The sequence below is a fragment of the Amblyomma maculatum genome, chromosome 7 (assembly GCF_055883805.1).
Source record: "Amblyomma maculatum isolate TAMU_Amacu chromosome 7, ASM5588380v1, whole genome shotgun sequence".
NCBI classification, from domain to species: domain Eukaryota; kingdom Metazoa; phylum Arthropoda; class Arachnida; order Ixodida; family Ixodidae; genus Amblyomma; species Amblyomma maculatum.
Genome location: NC_139350.1, coordinates 108,459,428 through 108,485,371, shown reverse-complemented (window position 1 = coordinate 108,485,371; position 25,944 = coordinate 108,459,428). Strand labels below are relative to the sequence as shown.

The 25,944-nt window shown below is 45.0% G+C and overlaps 2 long non-coding RNA genes and 1 other non-coding gene across 3 annotated transcripts in view; all 3 read right to left on the bottom strand.

Annotated features, from left to right (window-relative positions):
• Window positions 1–25,944, bottom strand: part of LOC146184310 (uncharacterized) — a 40,488-nt gene continuing 14,544 nt past the window's right edge. Inside the window, exons 2-3 of the long non-coding RNA XR_014708563.1 lie at window positions 847–1,030; window positions 1–135 (exon numbers count right to left, since the gene is read on the bottom strand). This is a non-coding gene — a long non-coding RNA (uncharacterized LOC146184310). The remainder of the gene's footprint in view (window positions 136–846; window positions 1,031–25,944) is intronic.
• On the bottom strand, window positions 4,351–4,565 carry LOC146184313 (small nucleolar RNA U3). The gene has a single exon (XR_014708989.1). It is a non-coding gene; the product is annotated as a small nucleolar RNA U3 (small nucleolar RNA).
• On the bottom strand, window positions 21,410–22,861 carry LOC146184312 (uncharacterized). The gene is made up of 2 exons (XR_014708865.1): window positions 22,150–22,861; window positions 21,410–22,044 (listed from the first exon to the last, which is right to left on the bottom strand). It is a non-coding gene; the product is annotated as an uncharacterized LOC146184312 (long non-coding RNA).

Below are 25,944 nucleotides of genomic sequence, written 5' to 3'. Positions count from 1 at the left end.
GAAGCTTGATGGCGGTGTTGGTGGCTGAGAGATGTCAGCATAGCGAACTGGAATTCTCCGCTTCCTTGTGATTAGAATCCCGGTCAGATGTGTATTCCGCTAAACTGAGCTTTCTCCGACCGTCTTCATATTTGTCTGCAAGTAAAATACAGAAAGGGGTACTATTGCTTTGGCAAATTGTCTGTTGGTATCCAGAGGCTGGATTTCTCGTTTTATATTTTTCGAAGATTTGACACTCATTAAGTGTTTATGTACTCATTTTCAGTCTTTTTTCCTTCAGGAAATATTTTATGTGCATGGATTGGCTTTTTTTTCTGTAATGTAACATGGTATTGCTGTCAAAATGTGAGTTGATATATTTCCACTGATGGGACCTACACACAGATTCATGGCAGTTAGAACGTGCCACCTTTTAGTAACCACTATGAACGATTGTGAGAGCCATTGGACTGAATGGAGGAACATGCATAACAGTACAGGTCTCTAGCAGGTGATGACATTGAAGAGCACTGAGTTAGTAAACAATGTTTGGCTACAAGTTCGAGCCTCCAAACATGCAAAGGTGTTTAAGCGAGAAAAGTGATACCTCAAGATTTATAACCTCGCACTTTATCAAACTGTACGCAGTCTCACTATGCTGCTTACTTCCATAAATTATTCCTATCCTTTGACATATTGCAAACTATTGCTTGATAACCAGTTAGCTTCTGTGTGCACATGAATACTAACCTTTTTATTGCAATCACAGAAAAATTTAAATCAAGCATGATTTAATGCTTTTTCAATTTAAACTCAGGAACCCAACCCTCACCTTGTAGTGCTTGAGATATTATGAAAAGGTCTTACCGTATGTCCCCTTTAGCGCAATCCGGAATGTCTCCCAGTCTGAGCCTGGTGCCTGCGCCTTCTTTATAAGTGTCATTTTGTTCCCCGGGCCGGGTGGCCAAAAGCACCTCCCGCCTACGACCCATGTTTCTGGGACAAGCTCAATGGTTTCTTCGTCAATAAATTCAACGATGCAGTACCTCATCTGAAATATGACCTCATATGGTGATCTGATGTGCGCAAAAATACAAACAGAAGGACCAAAGGCTCAACAGAACGTCACACATCACAAAAAGCAGATGGACATGGCCTTCAACACCACAGCATAAATAGTGGGAAGCGAAAATTCTGCTGCAATGCACCAAACATGCGAGCTGGCCGAAGCACATAGCTATGTAATTGCACAGCCGAGTAAAATATAAACAATTAAAATATTATGTGAACACGTACTAAGGTGAAGTTGGCAATAGCTGCTATGTTCTATGCTCTGTACCCTGTGAAATAGCTAGCTTTGTCATAAGAAAAAAACAAATTTAAGCAGCACGCGACTGGAAAGAGAATAGGGATGGAAAAAGCATTTAAGCAGCATGTAACATGGGCAAAACAACAAATTTATCCTTGTATGTCAGCCTGACAAGTTTCTGTGCATTATCAACAGGCCAGCACTTCGTAGCAGACAGTTTGCTGGCAACAGCAATTCCAAGTTTAGTTGACTCAAGTGGATACTGATATAACGGCTCAATGCAACAAAATTTCTTTCCAATTATACATGGCTTTCCATCCAACTTGCTGTGAGCAAAGTGCTCAATATGAATAAAGTCATCTTTGATTTTAAAACAGCTGCCACCTCGAGATAAGCTTAGAGTAAATGACTCAAACTTGACACGGGTGTACATGGGGAACTGGCACTGAGGGGGAAGGTCTCCTTGATCATGACTTCCCAAAAGAACAAACTCATCTTTCTTTCCACCTTGAACTGATGATGATCTCACAAGTGCATTTCTTTCCTCCAGCCTGTTATAGAGTTGGCTAAGCGTACAGCCAGGCTTGCGCAGAAGCTTTCTGATAGACTGAAGGTTGTTCTCAAACGGAAAGGCAGAAAATGAATCTAGAGTGCCATGTAGACGCGCATCTGCTGCAAGGTGCAATAAGCAATGAATGTTATATGACACCTCTTCGGCACCATACAGCTTTGCAAATCCTTCTACCAAATGCCTGAGAAGGCTGTCAGCATAGTCCGTAAAGTCACGGCAAAGAGAGTGTGTGCTTAGAATAGTTGTAGCCACATGCAATGTCAAGAAATTTGAAAAAGCAGGTGTGGACAGCACTTCCTTCAGAATTACTGGTCCAGTGTAATGAAGCAACATTCTAAATTCTGTGGCTTTCCAGCGATCTTTTTCATCTAGTGTTCTTAGCTTTCTGACAAACTCTTTAGGAACACATTTTTCTAATGCTGCACTCTTTGCCGACAGGTTTTTCCGGTCTGTGGCACCAAGTCGAACAGATATTGGCCCTGAAAACCACAGGTTAACTAGTTTCCTCATTGCACCAAGGTACACCAAGTGCATCGGGTCCAAAGGCACCATGTTAATGCAATCAAGTGGACGCTCAGTCAAAACTGATGTACCTAGATGGTGTTCTGCATCAGCTTGACTGCGGAAAGAATTGTCTGTCCTAAGTGCTGCAGGTTCAGTGGGGTAAAACATTTTTCCACCGAAGTCACCCTCAACGACACATTTTGGACAACCAGAGTAGCCACTGTGTCCCTTAGTTTTGAAGATGAATGCGTGTGCTGTAGCATCACAAATGAAATGTTTGATTTCAACTTCAACTCTCTGCCTGCAGACAGTAATCCCTCTCTCAATCAATCTTCCCAACTCGCAGACAAAAGGGGATAGGAACACATTAGCATCATTTGGTTTTGACCACCAGCGTAGGCACCAACTACAAATGGACCAAGCTTGTCACAGTTACTGAAGTGCACTAAGCACTGGATTGGTCATAGCTGCTGTCGCGAACTTTTTGAGAGGGGCAAGCCATCAATATTAAATGATAGTCTGGCTACTTCATGCAAGTGTGAAGCACTGAGAAGCACATCCATCAATCCTCTCTCTAGGCCAAAGTGACAGTAATGTCCAGGGGCACCTCTTTAACATTAGCTACATGCTGAGTCCTCGGTGTCTTAAGTAGCGTGCGAGCATCCTTCGGTAGGTCTGAAAAGCAGCCGTGCATTTTTAACAAAGCCAGAAGTGAGTGCAAAGATTGATGCGATATGTTTTCCTCCACCGCCCACCTTGCTAAACCTGCCACAAGGTCAGAGCCACTGTTGATGCATTCTACAATTCGCTCACAAACTTTCCCGGCCGCTCTACTCAACCCGCTAGACATCAATCCGCCGTCGTTTTAACTAGCAAGTAACTCAGGTCCAGATACGTTGCGGTCACTACTGGAACTGTCATCGCTCTCGTATGACACTCCTGAAATCTGAAGTCCGACAGACTGAGAGTAAAATACGCCGCTACCACAGTTCGTGACGCTCAAGCTTTCACCAGAAGTACCTGCTTCAGATGAGTAGATGGTTTCACTGGAAACACCTAATGAGTGCGACATTTTACCAGGAGAAACTTCCGCCGCAACTTCCACAGAGTCCTGTTCAACTGGGTTAGTTGGTCCCGAAAGTGAACACACATTTTTTGAGTGAGCTGAAACTTCGAAACACGCGTTTACTTCCATCCGAGCCCTTTTCCGAACATTCGGCTTGGCGGGAACAAGAAATGAAACCAATAACAAGCGAACTATACCTGTATACAAAAAATGAAAAGGTTCTACTATTTCGAACTCACATCTACAAAGACAGCATGCTCAATGTATACATATTTACTGGCAGACGAATTACATTCGACCACTAGTGAAAAACGCGATGAGCGCTGGAACCAGAACGACATGCACCTAGCCACCATAACTGCACAGCGCATGCACCAAGCATGCGGATCCGCCAATTGACATGCAAAATGGCACTCCAATGCAGATTCTCAGAAAATACGTACTCTCCTTTGAGTGCGAAGAGCCGTTGGACCTTGGAGAAATGGACGAAGCCACGCCAGAGGCCAGAAGAGAGGACAAGGCACGAGAAATGCGCTAAGGTAGCTGAGCCTTGGACGCGCGGGAAATTGGCAGCAAGCATGAACAACTTTGCAGTGAATTGATCGAGTCTCTTGCGCAGCGAATTCGCTTTCCCGCACCTGCGCAGGGTGCATTCCTAGGACTCTGAACAACGGCCGAGATGGGTGACAGGAGCACCGTGGACAGGAGCGTAGTGCTCCAAGTATCCTGGAGAGCGCACTATTATGCCTTTAGATTTCTTAAAAAAATCACACTCAACCACTCAGACTGAGTCTTCGCCCTCCCATCAGGCTGTTACGGCCGAAATGGGTAACAGGAGCACCGTGGATAGGAGCGTAGTGCTCCAAGTATCCTGGAGAGCGCACTATTCTGCCTTTAGATTTCTTTAAAAATTAACACTCAACCACTCAGATTGGGTCTTCGCCCTCCCACCAGGCTGTTACGCCTGAGGGAACGGTCATCAATTGCAGGAACCGGGTTGAGGAACCCAAGTTCCACAGCCGGCTTCGCGCTCAGGCGAAGACCCTCGCCTCCTCATCGTGGATGAGTGTATTCCGAAATCGCGACTTACGAATCGGCGACCATTCTATAGAAATGATCCTATGAAGAATGATCTTGTTGAGGTAATCCTCACGATCTCAAGCCATTCCCTTTGGCCACGTACTTGGTGCACATTAAAGGTGGAAAAACTGTTCCGAAATTGACATTTTTATGTTCTTCAAATACTTTGCCCTTCAAAAATTAAATTCGTACGGCTAATTAGTCTTGAAGTGCTATTTTAAACAACTAATAACCGTTTACATAGTCAAAATAAAACGTTAAAAGTGCACTGAATGCAAATAAAGTATACTCTCTAACCGATTGGGTAAATTGCTAAGCCTAGCGATAAATAAGCCATTTTAGGCACATCAGTTCGTCCCGCCTCCGTGATGCAATCTGCTAGCGCGTTCGGCTGTTAACCATAAGGTTGGAGGTTCGAGCCCTCCCGGGGGCGTCAAATTTTCTTTATTTCTTTATTTACTTATATTTATTTCTTTCATCTTCATTTTACCTTTCAAACATCTGCATAGTCGATCTGCCTGTCTATCACTTGTCTATCAACTTTCAGACGCGATGCCGAATTAATGCTCTCTGAGCCGTGAGATAAATATGTTGCGCACACACGCGTATTCTACATTCAGCGGTATAACGCAGTGGCGGTAGCAACACTTTGAGTCTTCTTGAAGGAATGAACGTGTGGGCCAACCTCAGTTCGCTACACGACGTTGAGACGTTGCTCTGTGGTTTGAGAAATTTGATTTCCGTGCTCCTCTTTATGGCGGATGTCTTCTTTTTCCAGTGGTTCAATCAAGCCGCGCAGTCTGGCGTCTGTTTACCCTTTCTTGCGCAGCTCGAGGAGAGGGAGGCATGTCTGCTTTGCTTCAGCTGCGCTTCGAGCAAACGCGCCACGTACGTCGGTGGAGTACATGTGTACATGCATACACGCCATGTCCACATGTGTTTCTTGTTTAATCGGTCTCAAACCTGACCACGTGGCCCAGGGAAAGAAGTTGGTGGACTGGCTTGGGTGTGTCAGCTGGTGCACAGAGCCCGAGGGCACTGCAGCTACGTAACCCCTCAAACTAGATACCTGAAACTTGCGCCAATGCCCTCCGTGGAGATCGCGGCCAGAGGTTGACGTGCGTGTGCGCGGCGCGAAGCCGTGCTATGCAGCATTTTCGTTTGTTTTGCATGAGCGCGATGCATGTTTCTCTCCCTTTCCTTCCCAGTCCTCTACGCAGACGCATTAAAAGATAAGAACGAAACGACCATGGTCGAATATAACGGCGCGCTTCTTTTCTTTTTTTTTTTTATTTAATATATCGAACTTTGTAGGATCCTCGTTTGCCGCCGTCCCAACCGGCGTCCTGAGTAAACTGGTTTCATATATGTGCGAAGATTTCCCGTGAACACAATTGACGACGCTATCTCATTTTTATTGACCATGGCAGCACAGATGCCGCTCGAAATACCCAAACTGCCAGCCCAAAAGGTTTCTAACTTTTTTTTTTTTTTCACGGAACGACTTGTCATCCGTGTAATCCTTCACTCAAGGCCCACAAAGCAGTTGTCTACAAAAATGTCCCGCTTTTCAATTGGTCTAAATGGTCGTGATGTCACTGTGCGTGATTTTCAAAATGGGCCAATTGTACTTTGGCTAGTAACCATGCAATCAATTAAAGAGATTGTATAGTGATGCTACAAGTGGGGACAGTTTAGATGTTTAACAAATTAGCCTAATTAACACAGGTAAATAATTATTAATTAGTTTCCTATATGTGGACGTAGTCAAGCGAGGGTGTACTTACAATTGAACTAAGTGATAGTCAATTACACTAATCAGCTAATTATCATAGTAGTGCTAATTATGCAATCAGCTAAAGTTTGCGCTTGCTGAACAGGAACTAAGGTTTGCTGATAAGTATACCTTGCACTGGTAATTGACTGAAGCACAATACACTAATCAGTTCATTAGTATGCTTGTGCTAATTAAGCAATTGGTTATAGGCAATTAGTGAAAGTTTACGCTTACAGAACCGGGACTTTGGGTTGCCTGTAAATACGTGCGCTTATATACAGCCAAATAAGTCACTAGTCAACCACAGTCTCGCAGTGCATGCCTAATACCCATTTCACACGGGCACTGTAAGGCCTTGAGAATTAAGATTCTTTGCTCCAAAGGCGGTTGACGCGCAGCTACATGGCAAAGTCGCTGGCCCTTTGCGATAAAGGACCGTAGCGGGAAAGGCGGTCGTTAGCGACCTTCAGCTTCGCAAAGGAGCAGCCCGAACATGAACGCCACGGAGCGGACTAAAAAAAAAGAAAAAAAAAACAAGAAAAAAAAGCAAAAAAAAAAAGTTGACACAAATATAATTTTTAACATTATATTTAAGCCTAATTGACGCTGACCCACATGGAGCGATTTTCCCGCGGCAAACCTTGCGAACAGCGGCCCGGCAGCCGTTCGCCGCAGACCAAGCCGGCTATTCAGTAGCTTGGAGTCGTGCGCGCCGGCGATAAGAAAAAACTCAGAAAACGAGTGCTAAGTTTTGTTGTTGCCGTAAATAATAAGTTTAATGTCAAAACTGAGTCCTTCTTGAGGATCGCTGAGCTTTACCTGGTCACTGGTATAGAAGCGACAACTTGCAAGCAAGTTTCTGCTCACAGCCGGCTGCCGCCGTTGCGGAGCAGGTGCTGCGGCCCGCCTGCACGCCAGCTCCATCAAAAAATGAAGCCGAAATTAATCATAATTTGCTTTTATTACTAGAGAATGGGACTGAGAGTTAGGCAGTTTTATGAGTAGACCATTTACTATAGCACGAAGGAATTTCATAGCGCTGCTTCATGTGCCATCGATGCGAAACAAAACAGGCCTAGCGACGACTATAGGGAGCAGCGCTCGGCCAGAGCACTGTTGTCCGCCGCGCTAGCGGCCTGCACCGCTTTGGTAAGGTCGCGTCATAAGGTGCTGTGAGCGTTGCAATTTTGCCTACTGTGATAATGTTGCCGGAGCGGGACCTTTTTCGACGTTCCGCTCAACAACACTCGCTCAAGCTCTGCTGCAAAGCGACGCGCCTACAGTACGCTGTTGTTGCGGCGCCAGGCGTACTCGAAGGCTGTATGCAAGCGCTCTCGGGCGTAATTTTAGACGTTGCCTATTTTATGTGTTGCTCTTGAAATGTCATTTAGTGTGAAAAGTGCGTTGTTGAAGCGGACCAGCTCGTGGGTTTTCTCACTCGGGCGCCGACGGCGCCAGTTTTAAGCTGCATGTGGTACGACACGGCGACGGTGCGTCAGCGTTGCGCCGCACCACATGAAGTTCGCAGAGAAAGTTCGCTCCATGGGGTGGCCTTTTAGGCGTTAACTTTGCATTTCAATGAACTTTAAAAATCTCCGAGTGTTGATAGAAGAGTTCGAACGTTTCAGCAGTCGCATCGACATACGATGTCTCCTTGTGATTTCGCGTTTGCTTTCACTATGCTACAGCCACCATACTTTCACGTCCTGGGTCTCGTTGCTCATGGTCGTAACACGCACGTTGATTACGTTGATCGAACACAACCTATTAAAATTTATTCGAAATTTGCACAAGTAAAGTATTCTTCGCACGCGAAACCAGGCGGAACGACGAGTGCGTGTCTACCGTGGTCAGAATGGAAAGGAAAAAAGAAATTCTTGTCACTAAACATCCGCTTCAAACCTTCATCAAACCTTCAGAGTCTTTTTATAATAATGAGTCGGTTACTTTTCCTAACATAAACAAGGCCAGTCTTGTTCACTTATCAGTTAAGGTGAAAGATATCGTCTACTTAAATTTTGGTGGCTGCTACTAGCGCCATTTCAAGCGCAGCGGTTGACATCCGTTGTGATTGCCGCTCGACAGATGACGCTCACGAAGAATATCTGATCATCAGCATCATCATCGCCATCTATCTACTTTGCATTTGCCGTGTAGCTGCGCTGCTTCTCCTTTTTAGTTTTGCTCCTTTAATGCAATAGAGCTCCTTTGCAGTAAAGACCTTGGAGAAGTGCCGTGTGACTGGGTGCGCCAGGGAAGGCTCCGAAGCCTTTAGTGAGCCAAAGTGCCACCTGAATTTATTCTTGAATCGATATCCTCTCATATCGCCCACGCCTCTACTCTTTTAAACGCGTTCCTAATCTTTAAATTTATACAGCTCACCCAGGCAAAGGAAGGTGAGGTTCAGAGCTCTGCTTCGCAAGGCCCTCAAAATTTGAAACAACCAGCCACTGTTGATAGTGGGGGACTTTAATGCACATCACCAGGAATGGGGGTACCCGCACCAGTGCCCAAAAGGTAGACAGCTGTGGGAGGATACGCATGACCTATGGCTCACTCTGCACACGGACCCCGAGAGCCCAACGAGGGTGGGCAATAGCGTCTAGGATACATCCCCAGACCTAACATTCTCGAAAAACGTAAAAGGTCTAGAATGGCATAATTCGGATCTAAATTTTGGCAGCGACCACTACATAATTGTCTCCACACTGAGGAAAGGCGTTAAAACACGCCGGGCTCGCGCGCCGGCCGTCGTTGAGTGGGATGAATTTAGAGATATCAGGAGGGCTCAGAAACTAGAGCCCATCAGAAGCATCGAGGAATGGGCGACGGCGCTCTGATCGGACGTTAGAGACGCAACAAAATTGCTCGAAGGTGATAACGACCAGGAGATTGCGGACAGCCGTCTTCTGCATATGTGGGAAGCTAAACAGAGCATGGAGCGTCGTCTCAAAAAGCAGAAATGGAACCGCAACCTCAGAAGAAGGATTGCGCGACATAATAAGGAAATCGAAGACTATACTTTAAAATTATGCGAACAAAATTGGGACAACAAGTGTGACGAGATGGAGGGGAGCATGAACCTCTCCAAGACGTGGAGCTTCCTCCGGCACTTGTTGGACCCAGACAACTCGAAGACGCAATCTGGTATAAGATTGGCAAAAGCGAGGCACGCTTTTGAAGGGAACGATGATGATTTCATGAGCAAATTAATTGAGACGAATGTGGGGGAAACTTCACGAACCCCACTTCCTGACTATGGTGGAGCGCCTAACGAGGCGCTGGACGCCCCCATCACAGAAGCGGAAGTGAGGGCGGAGATTGTAAGACTTAAAACGAAGTCGGCTCCAGGCCCTGACGGAGTAACGAACAAAATGCTCAGGAACCTAGATGATGACTCCATTAGGTATCTAACGGAGTATATGCAGGAATGTTGGGGGAAAGGCGAGCTCCCACAACAGTGGAAGACGGCAAGCATTATTTTAATACCGAAACCAGGGAAGCCTCCTCAACTGGCAAATTTACGACCAATTTTCTTAACTTCATGCGTGGGGAAATTGATGGAGCACGTCGTCCAGACCAGACTGATGAGTTTCATGGAGCAGGGTGATCTGTGGCCACATGAGATGGTCGGGTTCCGTCCTCACTTGTGTACGCAGGACGTCATGCTCCAAATCAAACATGACATAATAGACTCAAAGTCTAAAGATGCGAAAGCAATTTTGGGGCTCGACCTCACGAAGGCTTTCGACAACGTAAAACATGAGGCGGTCCTGGAAGGGCTGAACAAGATTAATGTAGGTACCAGGACATACCGGTACATCAGGGACTTTCTGACGGGTAGAACGGCCTGCATGAAGTTCCAGACGCTGGAATCCCCCGCAATAGAGCTAGGGAGTAAGGGTACGCCCCAGGGATCAATGCTGTCCCCCCTACTCTTTAACGTGGCTATGAGGGAACTCCCCGAGCAATTGGCAAAGCTCGAAGGATTAAAATTTAGTATATATGCGGATGATATCACCCTTTGGGTCAACCGGGGAAGTGATTCGTGCGTCGAATACCTGCTCCAAGCCGCCACCGACATTATAGTCGATTACGCGGCAGAGAGAGGCCTAGCGTGCTCGCCGCAGAAATCAGAATTGTTTATATACAATCCGAAGCACTTAAGGTGCAAGGCACCGTCGGAGATCAAAATTAAAGTGGCGGGTAACGAGGTACCAATAGTCGAGCAAATCAGAATCTTGGGCTTGATTCTCCAGTCACACGGACATAATGGCGAGACCATCAAGAGGCTGGAGAATCACGCGATGCAGACCCTGAGCCTAATTAGGCGGGTGGCCAACAGAGGCCGAGGGTTAAAGGAAAAAAATTTGATGAAACTGATACAGGCCTACATCTTCAGCCGAGTGAGCTACGCAACGCCGTATCTAGATTTGAAAGCGGTGGAAAAAGAAAAAATTGAGTCTCTAATGAGAAAATGCGTAAAAAGAGCTCTGGGACTGCCCATATGCACATCCACAGAGAGAGTGATGGCTCTAGGGGTACACAACACATGGGCAGAACTGCCGGAAGTGGTGCGAACCTCTCAAATTGAGAGACTTAGCACCACGAAGACAGGAAGAGTCATTTTGACGAAAATTGGAATAAATCCGGATAGGGGTCCCACGGTCAAGGTGGAGGTAGCTAGAGAAGTCAGGCAAAATTTGGTGATTCCCCCGCTGCCAAAAAACATGCACCCGGAATATAACAAAGACAGGAGGAAAAAACGAGCCGAAGCATTAGAAATTAGATTCGGCGAAATTTCGGAACATGAAGTGGCCTATGTAGACGCGGCGGGAGGTGGTGGCAGTTTCACGGTAGCAACGGTAGTCAACGGCCGGGGCAATCCCGTGACAGCTGCCACTTTGCGCGGGCGGAGCATAGAAATAGCCGAGGAAACTGCGATCGCGTTAGCTTGCGTCGGAACGGAAGGCGAAGTTTGCCATCAGTGACAGCAAAACTGCCATACAAAACTTTAGCAAGGGAAAAATCTCGCCCTTAGCAGCCAGAATCCTAGGCCAGAAAAAGTTGGATAGGAAAATTCAAATAATTTGGACTCCTGCGCACGAAGCCGTCCCCGGCAACGAGGCGGCCCACAAGCTGGCTCGAGATCTCTACCGCCGAGCCGCTGCAGGGCCACTTGATGACCGAGGAAGCGGAGAGCGCTTGCTAAAATATGGGGAGATCACGCAGCACTACAGATTGGATCGTAGACTGGTACCCCCCCCCCCCCCCCCCCCCGACCCGAAATTAAACAGCAGACAAGCAGTGGCGTGGAGGCGACTGCAAACTTATACATATCCGCACCCGGTTATGGCGAACCACATGTTCCCTGAGGCTAGGAGTGACAAGTGCAATCTTTGTGGGGCGAGAGGGACCCTCGACCACATAATAAGGGAATGCCCGTATTCTCCCAGGAGGACGAACAATATAGGCTGTAGAGACACCTGGAAGACCCTGCTGCGCAGCTCGGACCCTGGCTCGGACTCGTACAACTGGCTGAAGAGGCTGCTGGGACCCAAGACCTCCCGGCCTGCCTCTGAGGCGGCGGCACCCGCCCCTTGACCTGCGTGTCGGGGGGTGGGTAGATCACCTTATCTGTTGGACATTAAAGTTTAGTCCATCCATCCATTCTAATCTTTACTGACTTGTCAAATTCTTTGCCTACATTCTGGTACAATCGAATTGTGCACTTTCAGAGATGGAGTACATAACTCAGTTAGGGAAGTTATCGGTCTGTAAAACCGAAATCTCAGCTTATCCTCAGCATAGCATAAAGGAGGCTATGTCCTGAGTGATGGTAGTTAGAAATGCTCTGAGCGCTCCTCGTGGTCTTGATAACGTGCGGACGAGGAGGAGAGAGGACGCTTCTACTCAAGCCTCCCTAGGGTGCCTGCGCAAACACGTGAGAGAACTTCACAGGACACGAACGTTCTCTCTCGTCTTTGCGTCTTTTTTTAGCTGGTTTACACTTTCAATATTAATTACCAACAGGCCCACCATTCAGCCTTGCTTCAGTGCGTTTTTAGAGTGTTCTGAATGATCTCCGAAAATTTGAAATTTACGCTATTGGCGTTATTTTTCTGTTTCTCGCCTTCCATTGAAAAAATGCAGCCACCACCAACAGGCGTTGAAATGCAAGAGCGCAAGCTGTCATGTTCAAATGATTGAAGCATATATGTTTAATAAATATGACACCGTGCATGTTTTGTCACATTCTTTATTCATTTTTTGCATCATGCTTAAACAAACTCATACATCTTCTTCGAACGTAACATTCTTCATCAATAAATATTCGATAACATTTCTTTTTGCTCAAACATCACTCATCACGTTCTTCGACAATATCAACATCTTCATCAACAATTCACACCTTTTGACAATTGCAAACACTGTGTGGTGGTCGGTGAAATAGTTTGCGATTGTGCAAAATTTTGTCTACTTTAATATTCGAAAACATAAAGTTTAAAGTAGTTCTTCACTGGGTCGTAGGCGCACGGAGGTCGGATTCTCCGAAGAAATCTACCCGCGCCATCAACGATGGCTCAGTGGTTAATACGCTCGACTAAATTGGAGTACCGATCACGACCGCGGCGGCCGCGTTTCGATGGAGGCGAAAAGTAAAGGCGTCCGCTAGCTGTGCGATGTCCACAGCACATGCACACACGCGCACACACACACACACACACACACACACACAAAGATCCCCAGGTTGTTGAAATTCTGCAGCTCCCCCCCCCCCCCCCCGCTAACTCTCTTATTTGACTCCCAGTTCCCTCCCTTCCCTTACGGCGCGGTTCAGGTACCCACCGAGAAATGTGACAGATACACACATGCGCCTTTCCTTTCCTCTAAACCAATTTAACAATTTACCGCAGGGCCCCCGGAAGTAACACCCTTAGTTACGGTTTCAATGACCAGAGGAGGTGGTCGGTATGGCTCCCTCACACATTTTAAAACTCGACTAGACTATTACTTTTGTGTACATTAGCCTAACATCGGTCTGAACCTAGAGTGTCCAGCGAATATAGACTACAATTTTGAACCAAATGATTCCCCATGTGGTCCAACGTTGACCTTTCTGGAGTCACCGACAGAAATCGCCAAACATGAGAATGGCGGCGAAACGAAGTGGCGTCCGTGTGCTGTGCGATGTCAGCGCACGTTAAAGATCCCCAGGTGGTCGAAATTACTCCGTAGCCCTCCACTACGGCTCCCCTTTCTCTCATTCCACTTTCACTCCCACCTTCCTCCCTTCTCTTACGGCGCGGTTCAGGTGTCCACAGAGCAAGTGTGACAGATACTGCGCCTTTCCCTTCCTGTGAACTAATTAATAATAAGAATAAAAATGTTCAGGTGGCGAGTCACATTAATAAAACGAAGCGCACGCGCGTGGAGGCTAGGGCATAGCCGAGCTAAGCGAATTTTTTTGAAGCGAAAGTTTCACTACGCCAGGTTGTTCGAGCCGTCGGGTATGCACAATTTTCACTTTCAAGTGACCTTGACAGATACTGCGCCTTTCTTTTCTTACAAACCAATTTACGATAGAAACAAAACCTTCACTACGCCATGTATAGCAGGTCTTCGTGTGACACTGAATTTGCCCTTCAAATGGCCTTGACCTAATTGAGTGTGGGTGTTCACGATTTTGTGGTGTTCTCTCTCGTTGTGGTGAATTAATTGTCTGGACGAAGATGCGATGTGAACGGAACCTTATAATGCATAATTAATGTGGACACGTATGAGGCTGCCCTAATTATTATTGATAAGCATATATACAGGGTGTAAAAGCTACCTTTAGCCAAGGGTTAAAAAATGAAACATTTTAGGTAGGCCAGAGAAACCATTTGTGTACAGCTGCCAGCTATCTGGCGCACCACAGGTTTTTTTTATTTTGCAATTAATTAATTAGTAATTAAGATAATTTTTCTAATTTTTAACTATTGCCTTTAGACAGTAAATGGATTTGCAAAATTGGAGAGCACCTTCCAAAACCCCTCTTCTATTTATTTCCTATAAGGAAAGTCTCTAGTACGTGAAACATTTTTTCAAGCTTTAAAGAAAGCCCACAAAGTACAAAATAAAAAAATATCACGTGGCTGACGCATTCGTGCACCACGATTGTACTGCTCTCATCCTAGATTTCAGTGAACGAAATCAGCTGCAGCTTTGGCTCCACTACCCCGCTGCAGCAAGCGGCAGGCCGATATGTCTGTGGTGGTTTCTTCGTCCGCTTCAAGCTGTAACCACCGCCAACATACCAGCCTACCCTGAGACTGGGCTGTCGAATCAAGGCCGCAGCTAATTTCGGTCACTCAAACCACGATTGACAGCACCACAATCGTTGCGAATGCGTTAGTGTGAGTGAGTGAGAAGGCATTATTTACACCGACATGGACCTCGGGGCAGGGGCTATATATATATATATATATATATATATATATATATATATATATATATATATATATATATATATATATATATATATATATATATATATATATATATATATATAAAGTTGGAGAGCACCTTCTGAAAAACCCCCATTATATTTATTTCCGATAAAGAAAGCCTGTGAATCGTTTTTCCAAGCTCAAAATAGAGCCAGCGAAATATATCGAAATATATATATATATATTTTGAGCTCGGAAAAACGATTCACAGGCTTTCTTTATCGGAAATAAATATAATGGGGGTTTTTCAGAAGGTGCTCTCCAACTTTGCAGATCAGTATATAAGAAAAATATCTTCATTACTAAATTGTTAATTACAAAATAAAAAATTGTCTGTGGTGCGTCAGATATGGAATCTGGCCAATCTCGTTTTGCTGGCCTCTTAGCGCGAAGGCTCGAATGTAGTTTCGAGTAAAGGACGAATCTCACGCACGCTAACGGATCGAGCTACTCGGTCGTCGAGTGGTAAGCTCCTGACGTACCACACAACAAGCATTGGTCTTCCATGCTATGTAACTTTGCAACAACTATGATGGCAGTGTGACGGGCGACGTATCCGCGCCTTGCGAGAGGGAGGCGCGATCCGCGATGAAGGTGCAGCCCTCTGGTGTGCATGGGAAACCAGCCGCTGCCGCGTGATTGAGCGCAGCAGCGCGAGTGCGGGCGAGGTCAGGGACGCGTGGACTGCGCTTGTTTGCACGTGGACCGCGAGCGATTCGAAGCTGGTAGTCGCACATGTACCACAGTGATCCTTTTGAGGTGCGAAGTGGGTGATTTCAAGCTCATCCCGTGTTATGCAGTAGATAACGCTGTGCGCACTCGTGGCGCAAAAGAGCGAACATGTTTTGCACCCGGGCGCAGTAGCGGGTACAAAGCGCGCAAAGCCGAAACCCCCTTTTCAGACCACCTAAATATGTAGCTTAACGCGAACTGAGGTTGCGAAATATCAAACATGCTGACAAGGAGCTGACGACTAATTGTGTCTCGTTTGCGAACGCATGGCATACTAAGTCAGGACAACATTTTCGGTATAGAATACTCGAGACAAATCTTCTCCCAAGACCTGCGAAGTTGCTCGTAACTATCATCTGCCCTAGTTTCTATAACCTTGACCGTCTGCAGAAACAGAAGAATATTCAAGCCAAACTTAATTGTTACGCTATGACTTTGCTGATCAACAGCTGAAAAAAATATTTTAATACGCTGGACATGTTTATATTTCAGGACATATGATGGGAGCATTGTGATGCTGGCTTTCGTATTCAGCTGTGCCTCAGTTCAGGCCACAATAACGAGGGTGAAACAAGGGATAGCCAGCTTATATTTTACATGGCAGGATGTGTGACACAGAAGTTTAGCAGCACAATTTCTTGCCAGAATTGTGATTCTGGCCTCAAAGTCACCCGAGCAGCAGCTGAATGCAATTAAGATCGCTGTGCACGCAACAATTTGATAGGGGAGGCTTATTTTACAGCCAGGGACAAAAGTTTGAGGGATACTGGCTCGTGGAATTGTGTGTGTGTGTGTGTGTGTGTGTGTGTGTGTGTGTGTGTGTGTGTGTGTGTGTGTGTGTGTGTGTGTGTGTGTGTGTGTGTGTGTGTGTGTGTGTGTGTGTGTGTGTGTGTGTGTGTGTGTGTGTGTGTGTGTGTGTGTGTGTGTGTGTGTGTGTGTGTGTGTGTGTGTGTGTGTGTGTGTGTGTGTGTGTGTGTGTGTGTGTGTGTGTGTGTGTGTGGTCGGACAATTATGAAGAAAGAAATTTGTGGAGTCACGAGGGGACATGCACGCTCCATCCAGAGGAAAAAAAATATCAGAAGACAAACTAGCGAGGCAAAGAAGAAATAAATTTTTCCCACAAATCCCTCCCCCAAACGTTTGTTCCTGGCTGTAGCATATAGAACTATGCTGGCCGGCGTTAGTAGGGGACGCATTCACATTTTTTGTTAAAAACAGAAAACGTTTTATGCTTTCAGTGTGCATGATTTCACGCAGTTTCTCAGCAGTCTAAAAAACTCCACCAAGTGGGATACGCGATGTTCATCGTAAAGAGGTTACTGCAAAATGTTTCCAGTTTGTGGTGCTAACTATGGATTCAGTTTTTTTTTTACTCTGAATAATGGACAAGGCTCTTCAAAATAAGCGCCAGAAACATTTGATGTTATAAACAGAGTGAATTCAAAGCAGAGCCATTAATTCGTTGTTCGGTCGCTCTGACGTCTGCATTTGTATATTGTACTAATAAAATAAGCGTCATTTATGCTCTTGTGGAAATTTGGTGCAAATGATTTCTTTGCCTTGTAATGAAGTGTTTCCTTTGGTCTTGTGGATTTGTCCAGCAAAAGCAGTGATCGAAAATATTTAATGCATGATTTGAGATGCGCCAGAACATCCACAAGCGCACCTATTATTTATGAGCTACAGCTTCCAAGTAACGTAGCCATAAACGGCATGTTGCTGGCGCATGCAGCCCGACGAACAGACAGCGCTCTGTTCGTCGTCCTGTCTGTTTTACGTTTTTCTACTTGTTAGCGTGTCGTAGCGCGCTGAGAACCAATTTGCTAGTACGTCCGTTTTTTTTTTTTTTTCTGTGGCGACTCATTATATTTGCCGCGGCTGCAGCCGAACTCCAAAGCTCCCAGTCAGAGTTCCGAATTGTCCGTGTTCGTTGTCCATATTCACTTGTGCTATCAAGCTTTTAGTGAAAACTAAACGCGTACAGAGTTGATATTCTGATATGCGTTCTATTACAACCTGCTTTTCCTAACCTGCGTCGCTAAACTCAATTTGCGCGTACTGATGGAGAAAACAATGCATCTTTTCATCTCTGATGTGCAAACATTTCGTCATGTTGGCATCGCACCAGAATAAAAATTCAAACGCGACGCAAAATTCACGCGACACGCGTGCCTGGTGCCCTGTGCCACCCCCCTCCAACCGCCGCGACGGCTGCACACCAGCTGCAAGTAGCGCCATCTATAGCTTTCATCGCTGCCCTGTGCTCCTCGCCGGCTCCCGCCCGTCACACTGCCCCCTTCTAGACACCATTCGCCGCGAGATCGACCTAGAGGTGGCGCCACCGTCACTCCGGTAGTGTGGATCGGCAGCCGTCGGCGCTCGCAGAAACGCACGCTGCGTAGGTCTGCTTGCGAGTTTACGGCGGGTTTGTTGGCAATGAAAACGTGTCTTCTGCAGTATTTCTGCAATATTGCAGAAAAAAAATCCAAGGATTTCGCCAGTGCAGCAGAAGAAGAGCGGATTTTAGGAAAACAAAGCACGCAGCCACCAGTCTTCTAGATTTATTTTGCACGTTTCTTGCGCTGTACCGCGCTCAAGCGCCTAATGCTTGGGCTTGCCTAATGACAGCTTTGTTTTTCTTATCGACTTTTAAACAGTTTGCACGTGTCTCATGTGAGTGAGACCGGCGAATTTAGTGGCAAGTCCACGCCGATACAAGGTTCGTGCTCTGACCTGCAGTACTTTAGATTGAATCGAGAAAGCCTGGTTCATTATATCGTACTTGACTCGACGATTAAGCAGGCTAAATGTAGCATTGGCAGCGCACTGCATGGCGAGTTGCTTTAGACTGAGTGCACATCAACTCTGGCCCAGACAACCACGTACAAGTATACCCCAAAAATGAGACCACGCCGACACTACCCAGTAAACACGAACCCATCTATGAGACGGCTATAAACTGTCTTGCCAAGACAAGCAAGATGCCCGATAGATGTCTCAGTAGACCTCTTAGATGGCTACTAAACATATATAATATGTCTCGACAAGATATGCAAGACATTGCCAGATGTCTTGATATTTCTTGTAGTGATCTTGTAGCTCAGCTAATGCACCCACTTTTTTAGGCTACAAGATGTCTTGCAAGATATCTCCTAGAAATCTGGAAGACAAATAACATACTAAATGTAAGTCAGTCTAGCAGATAGCTATAAGGCATCTTGCCCAAGATAAACAAGTCACCTTATAGACATCTGAAGTGGCACCCGAGACAGGTGATAGACATTTAAAAGATGCTTTGACAAGATATGAAAGACGTTTTTATACGTCTTGGTACATCTTGTAGCTGCCTTCTAGCTCGGCTAATGCACCCACTTTTTTAAGCTGCAAGACGTCTTGCAAGTCATCATCTAGAAATCATTAAAATAGATTCTGAATGTCTAAAATGAGCTCTAGAATCTCCTGCAATGCTCTAAATTATTTATTCCCTGCTATTTCTCACAAATGCTTATGTATTTGCAGAGGTTTTCAACACCACTGCCAGACATACAATATAGTCACATCAGATGCTACTACAACTAAAGCTGCATTGCCGTCACGCACCCACAGTGCTCTTTCACACATTCAGTTATGATGCAAGCTAAACTGATGTACAATTGTAAATCATTAATTCTCACGCACTACAACTATTGTCTAGTAATGAGAACTGTATGTTTTTTATTACAAAGCGTGCCACATTTCACTGTTAATGGCCATCAGGTGCTCTTTAGAAAGTTTGGTAGTAACTGCACCCAATGCTAGAAAATGACATGAGTAAACTACAGAACTCTTTAATTTCCTCAACATTATACATTGCAAATAGGCAACTTAAACAATCTCACGTATGTTAAAAGCAAGGAAAGCCACAAGCAACAGTATGCAAATGAAAAAATTTGGTTCTCTGAAGCCTAATATTGTACCAAGGAAGAAAACACCAGAAAGAGCCAACTCATGAACACATGACATGTAAAGAATGATGCACATTGTCATTCATTCTCACAGACATTAAAACTGCGAACAGTAAATGAGATCTGTACACATTCTTTGTTACAAAACATGCCACACTGCATGGTGGACAGCCATGGTTGGGTGCTCTTTGGGAGATTTGGCAATAACTGCAAAAGGTGCTAGGAAACAAAATGTGTAAATCATATATTTGATTTTTTTCAATAATGCACTACGAAGTTAAAAGCACAGAAACTAGACACTACAAGTTGTATGAAAATGACAAAATAATAATGCAGTTCTCTCCAAGCTTAAAATGATCTCTTTACCAAAACAATGAAAACATCCATACTCCAAACAAGAACAGGAAATGACTAGAAATAAACAGGGATAGGTATGCAAAAGTGTACAAAACTGGTTGAGTGGTTAAACGAACTATCTGCATAATGTTTCTACAAAATAAAACAAAGCAACGAATTCGAATGAAAAAGCTTCAGTATACAGAAAAAGGTGCTTTCACAAAGGACCATCATCACCAGTGTTGAATTTCATAATACTATATGTGCATGCATGTCACCAACTGAATGCTGGAGCATTAGGCACGACATCAAATCCATTAAAAAACTACACTGCAAAAAAAAGAAGCAATGACTGCTTCACTGCTGCTGTTCCTGTTAGCATGACTAGAATGCACTGAAAAAAAAAATGCAATGGCTGCATGCCTGTCATAGTTACATTCTACTATCATAACTAAAAAGCACTAAGGAAAAGGTAGCAGGTAAGGGTCATACATCACTCTACAAGAAACACTAGAAGGCACCATAAGGAAAAAAAAAAGGAAGGAGCAAAAGGTTTGCATCCCTGTCATTGTACATACCAACCACTATATTCCATCTCAAAAGCTGTTTGCAGCACTACAAAAGATAAGGGCAGCATGAACCAGCCATGATGGCAAAAACTGTCCTTACCTTTTGTAGTGCAGCAAACAGCTTGCGAGGAGTACAGAAGGCACAGCAAAAAAAAGAATAAAATTCAGTGTTGCACATGGTGCTGCTCTTCACACTCTGCTGGTATAAAAAGAAGGAAGTTAACTGCTGAGATAGTTGGTTTTCAGAAATAAAAAAAGGTATTTAGCATAACACAGACACACACAAGAAAGAAGACACCACGTGTACTTACTACAACTGTTTATTTAGGGGAAAGCAGTCGATGCATAGCTTTCACTGCTGATGTTCACATGTACAAGGCAACAGGAAAACAGCACCAATCTTATCAAAGCAGGTATGAGAAATATCTGTTCAGCCTCAAAGAAAAAGCTGAAGTGTCACTGACACAGCTCGAACCTGTTTAATGTATAGATGGTATCCTCTGCTCCCTGAAAGCTTGCTCAGCTAAGCCATCACATAAGCTACGAAAGCAAACAGGTCGGCTGTCAGAAGAGACATGGCCAGCATTTCGTAAAGTGCACTACCGTCTATAAAATTCTACTGTCATGTAGAAAAATCTTATTTTGCACAGGCAGGATTCTGCGTCAATGGCCAACTTAGGGAACATGCAAAAGACATTAACAATGAAGGTGAGCAACTTGTCTTGCACCGTAGGGTTTGCACCAATTGTGAAAACTGTGGGTAACGGCTCATGAAACACTAGAAGCCCTTCATATAAAAAAGCAAGTTACAGCTGTGTCAGCAGCAACAGCAAATTGGCTTTTCTTATGAGACTGAAGAAAATTTTATCACGCATAGTTTGACAAAATTGGTGCTGTTTCCATGTTGCCTTGTACCCGTGCACATCACCTGAGTAGGCTATGTATATCGGCTGCTTTCCGCTGAACAGTTGTAAGTGCTGATGGTGTCCTCTGTCTTGTGTGTGACTGTGTTATGCTAAATAGCCTGTTATTATGCATGGAAAAAAGGCATTGAAAAAAAAAAAACAAGGTCTGAATACCACTGCCGACATTCTGGCATGAAAGCATTGTAAAATGAGGGAGCTGGCATGGGTTGTGCATCTGTTATTCTGTACAACCCCTAGAGGGCAGAGAAAATTGAAAAAAAAAGAAAGAAAACTTCCGGTGCTATCAGATCCACTGCAGTCAGTAACAAATTAAGAATGAAGGGGCGAATATCCCTCAAAGGAGGCTTTTCTGCCAATCAGATCGTTCTCAACACTGGTACCACTCCAGCCCTTGTCCATAGCTAACTAGGCTGGGCAGCTTTTTCTTTATCGGTACTGAACACCAGCTGCACTGCCCCTTTTTTGTCACCTACTGCCATGAAAGGGAGAATTCCTTTGTGGCTCAATTGATTGGGAGGCTCCTCTCTGTCAATTGTTGGAGGCCTACCTTTGCAAAATTACAAAGCTTCAAACTTGAGTTGTAAATGAGCACAGAAGGTGCCTTGATCACAGCTGCTTGCTATTGTGGCACTGTTCATGGTGGCTGTGCAGCGCCTTTAGATGTGGACTTGGTCTTTGTCACAAGGCAAACACCAACCACTCTTTTGTGACGTCGGCAAAACTAAGTTTCATTGGTGTTGAAGGCTTTCCATGTCACACCTGCAAGGATTAAAATCAAAAGCACGATTTAGATATATGAGCTCCCAAACAGAAGGAAAAAGTCCCACTGTTGGCAACTAAGTTTTTGGCACAGTCAAACCATACCTGTGTATTGTCAGTAGCCCGCAACTGCCCAGTGAGATGTCAGTCCTGTGGCCCTCATCGCTAAGTTGTGTTTGCAGCACAGACAGGAAAAGGATAGTTGCTAGGCAGCCGTGGAGGTGGTGGCAACCTGCAAGGTGTTCCAATGCTTTAAAGATTTCTTGTGAAGTTTAATAAAGCAAATCACTGACTACAAAACACTGGCACAAATTCCACTATAGGATAAGAATTTAACCTCAAAATATGTCACATAAGGTTGAGAGTACTGAGTACACAATATAAATATGTTTAACCAAGACACGTACTAGTAGCACTAAATAGTGCTGAGTATAATATATGTATATTAATAACTCCTTGATGACCTCGAAGGCAAAAACATTTCCTTGTCTTCACCAACAGACACACCTGAAGAGAACCACCATTTTCCTGATTTATACATTCCTTTTTTTTATTGAGAGTCACTTTCTATGCTGGGTAAGGTTTCTGCCTCTGAGTTTGCCAAGTGTTACATTCGACATATGTAGAGAAGAAATAAATCTATGTATCATGTATCTATGTATGGATGCATTACCTATGTATGTATCTATGCATGTATATATGTAGGTACCTATGTATGTATGCATCTCACCAGTTTTTCCTAGAACAAATGAAAGCAATATTTTAAACAGTGAGCATGCACCCAGAGCAAAAAAATAAAAAAAGAATGCATAGCTCACTTGCTTGAGCTATTGGGTAAGTGTTTTGTTTACATGAAAATTCGCGCAGACACAAAATAACAAGAGCACCAAACGCAGACACAACAGCACAATGTGAAAAAGAGCATTAAATTAAATGAAGGCATTTCACCTTTGATGCCAAACACCTTTACTTCGGGAGGAGTCCATATGCTATCAAAAGGTTTGCGTGAGTCACAGCTTTGTTGTTGAGGACAGCCAGAAGGCATGCACTGAACCCATATTATAACATGGCTACATTCTACACATTTTAAAAGTAAGTTAAGATTCAGTACTCTCTTTTCTTTTCCCAGTTCTGGACAGGAAGAGTCTATTGGCCCTGAAGCAAGAAAGCAAATGAAATTGATATGTTTTTGTGTATTAATAGGCTTTTCGTTATACGAGGTCCCTCCGAAAGATTTGCTTTCGGCTTCTTTCTGTACCAATTGAACTGAAGCTTAATTTCTTAAACCATTTCCGAAAAAAAAAAAAAAGAAAACCTGAGGACCAAAGCAAATAGAGCACTAGCACATCACACAGCATGCAGTTCAGGAACTTAAAAAGAACTAAATTGTGCTTTCTGACTATATGAAAATGTAAAATCACTTAATCACTGAATATATACGGACTATAGTATTGTTGAGGCAATGTAATGGCTGACTGTAAACATTTTATGAACTATTAAAGTTAAATCACTGCAGAATGTTTGTACGCCGTTTCTATCTCGCCATGTGTTTCAACTTGTGCCTGTGAACAGGCCTAGAGTATTTTGCTAGTAGTTGGGAGAGTCGCTGTGGCCAGAATGCACCTTACCCTCCCCTCTAAGGCGGCTTATTGAGATCTTTTTCTTTTTCGCAACCGCGGCATAACTTAGCGCGTATAGAGCTCTGTAGGCTGCCATAAACAATGGCACGGCTTCCACTCGACGGTGCGTATTTTCTGTATCTTGCTGCAGAGTGAAGGCAACACTAAGCATGCAGACTTTCGTGCTCAGTTGTGTTTCCTGGGAAAGTGTTAGAACCAGCGGCAATCAACGAAAGACGTCGGATCGCCAAGCTCATTTTGAAGAATTACATCGCGAGGTTCCGCCGCCAATGGCAGTTCACGAAACGCAGCGAGTGGAATTACAAGCGCAAAACCTTCCTGCATGCACAAAACTACAAATGCGCCATAAAACACCGCCTTTCGTACTGACTTAAACGGTCCGCGCGCGCTATCTTGATCGCCCATACAAGCCTGCGCCGGCGGATGCAAACAACGGTCCTTGCAGCATTTTTATCGGAAAAAGAAAACACTCAGTCACTTTACTGCTCCATTAAGTGACTCATTTAGAAGAACAAATTTCTTACTCACCCAGCGAGTGAGTGAGTGAAAACTTTATTGAATATTTTAAGGGTTTCGCGGTTGTGAAGTCTCCGTCGTCTTCCCTGGCGCTGGCGACTTGAGACTTCTCGTCAGCAAGGGTGGGCCCCTATTCCAAGGCTCCACTGAGTCGTGCTGCATCAGTCGCGTGCTGCACTAAGGCCCTTTGGGTCGCGAGCTCGCCGCTGGTGAGCCGACTCTCCCATTGCTCCGCACTCGGGTCTTCGTGTTGGTGGAATGCTTTGTTGCGTTCGCATTCCCACGTGATATGATAAAGTGTAGGTGTGGCATCGCACCAAGGGCAGGTGGCTCTGTATTGTGTCGGGAACATTTTATTAAGTATGTGTAGGTTAGGAAAGGTGTTGGTCTGTAATCTGCGCCAGCCGGTCGCTTCCTCCTTTGTTAGGGCTTTGTGTGGTGGTGGATATCTAATTCTAGCTCCCCTATGCAAGTGCAAGATCTCTGCGTATCCCCCCTCGCAAGCCTGTAGGCGGAGCTCCGGAGCATTTGACTGCCCTGCTCGGAATGCGTAACCTCGAGCTAGGCTGTCTGCTCTTTCGTTCCCCCCTATGCCCGTGTGGCCCGGGATCCAGATTAGGTTATGCCTGGGTTTCTCCTCGGCGGAGGTTGCCCCGCTGAGTATTTTAAGGGCTGTTCTGCTGATCCTGCCCCTCGTGTAGTTCCTGCACGTCTCCTTCGAGTCCGTCAGTATGTTGAGAGATCGGCCCGTTCTGTAGCCTTCTGCTGCCAGCGAAGCTTGCCTTGCAGCCAGAAGTAGCAGCCGCTGTGCGGGATACATTTTCAACGCAGTCACAAACCAACGGCCTAACGTGCAGACACGACTAGACACGACGAAATGGCCAGCGGCCGAGCAGCGCATTGATACAATAACTTTAAAAACAATAGAAATCTGAAATATATTTCATAAAACAAGCTATACAAGTAAAATTTAACTGTTACTTATGACGTATTTGTTTCAAAACGGTAAATACAACCTGCGTCTTGCGTAATTATTTTGGCGCACTATTTTCTATATCGCTGTAAAGAGGAGGGGTGCAAAAAGGCCACGGCGCGCGAAGTTTGGGAATGGCGGATTGTGCATAGCTGGCGTTCCGTATTAACATCGGCGCAGCAAATCGTTCCTCTGTGCGAGCTACTGGCTTTTATCCCACACGGATACATCTCTAGCTTACTTTGTCGTAGTGAACACTCGGAGCTTGGAGTCTTCCGGCGGACTGCGCCCAGCGAGGTCGAACACTTGTGTGGCTATGGGCTGCACCAACTAAACGATGCAGAAATGAAGGTGTCAGCGGCTTTTGTACATTATGTTCAGATACCCATCGCCTAAGCAGCATTTCTTGGTGCCATATTGGTCCTGCATGCTGGAAACAGCCCAGATTGCATGCTTAATTCAAAAGCGCAGTCACTTTGGATACAGCGTTTTGCAAGCTGAAAAATTGCTAGCACAAACCTTCGACAATTTATACTTAGAGTATGCAGAACAGTGTCGTCCAGTTAAATTGTGTACATATTGCACTACAGGCGCATATGTGACCCTGAAACGTCTTGTGAGGAAGTATGGTAGACTTCTGAAGCAGAACTCTAGAAGACATCTGGTGTAAGCCGGCTAATAACTGTCTTGTGTAGCTGAAGACGTAAAAATTCTTCACAAGACAGATTCCAGACATCTTGCCGATGATGTCTTCTAGACTAGCACCAAGCG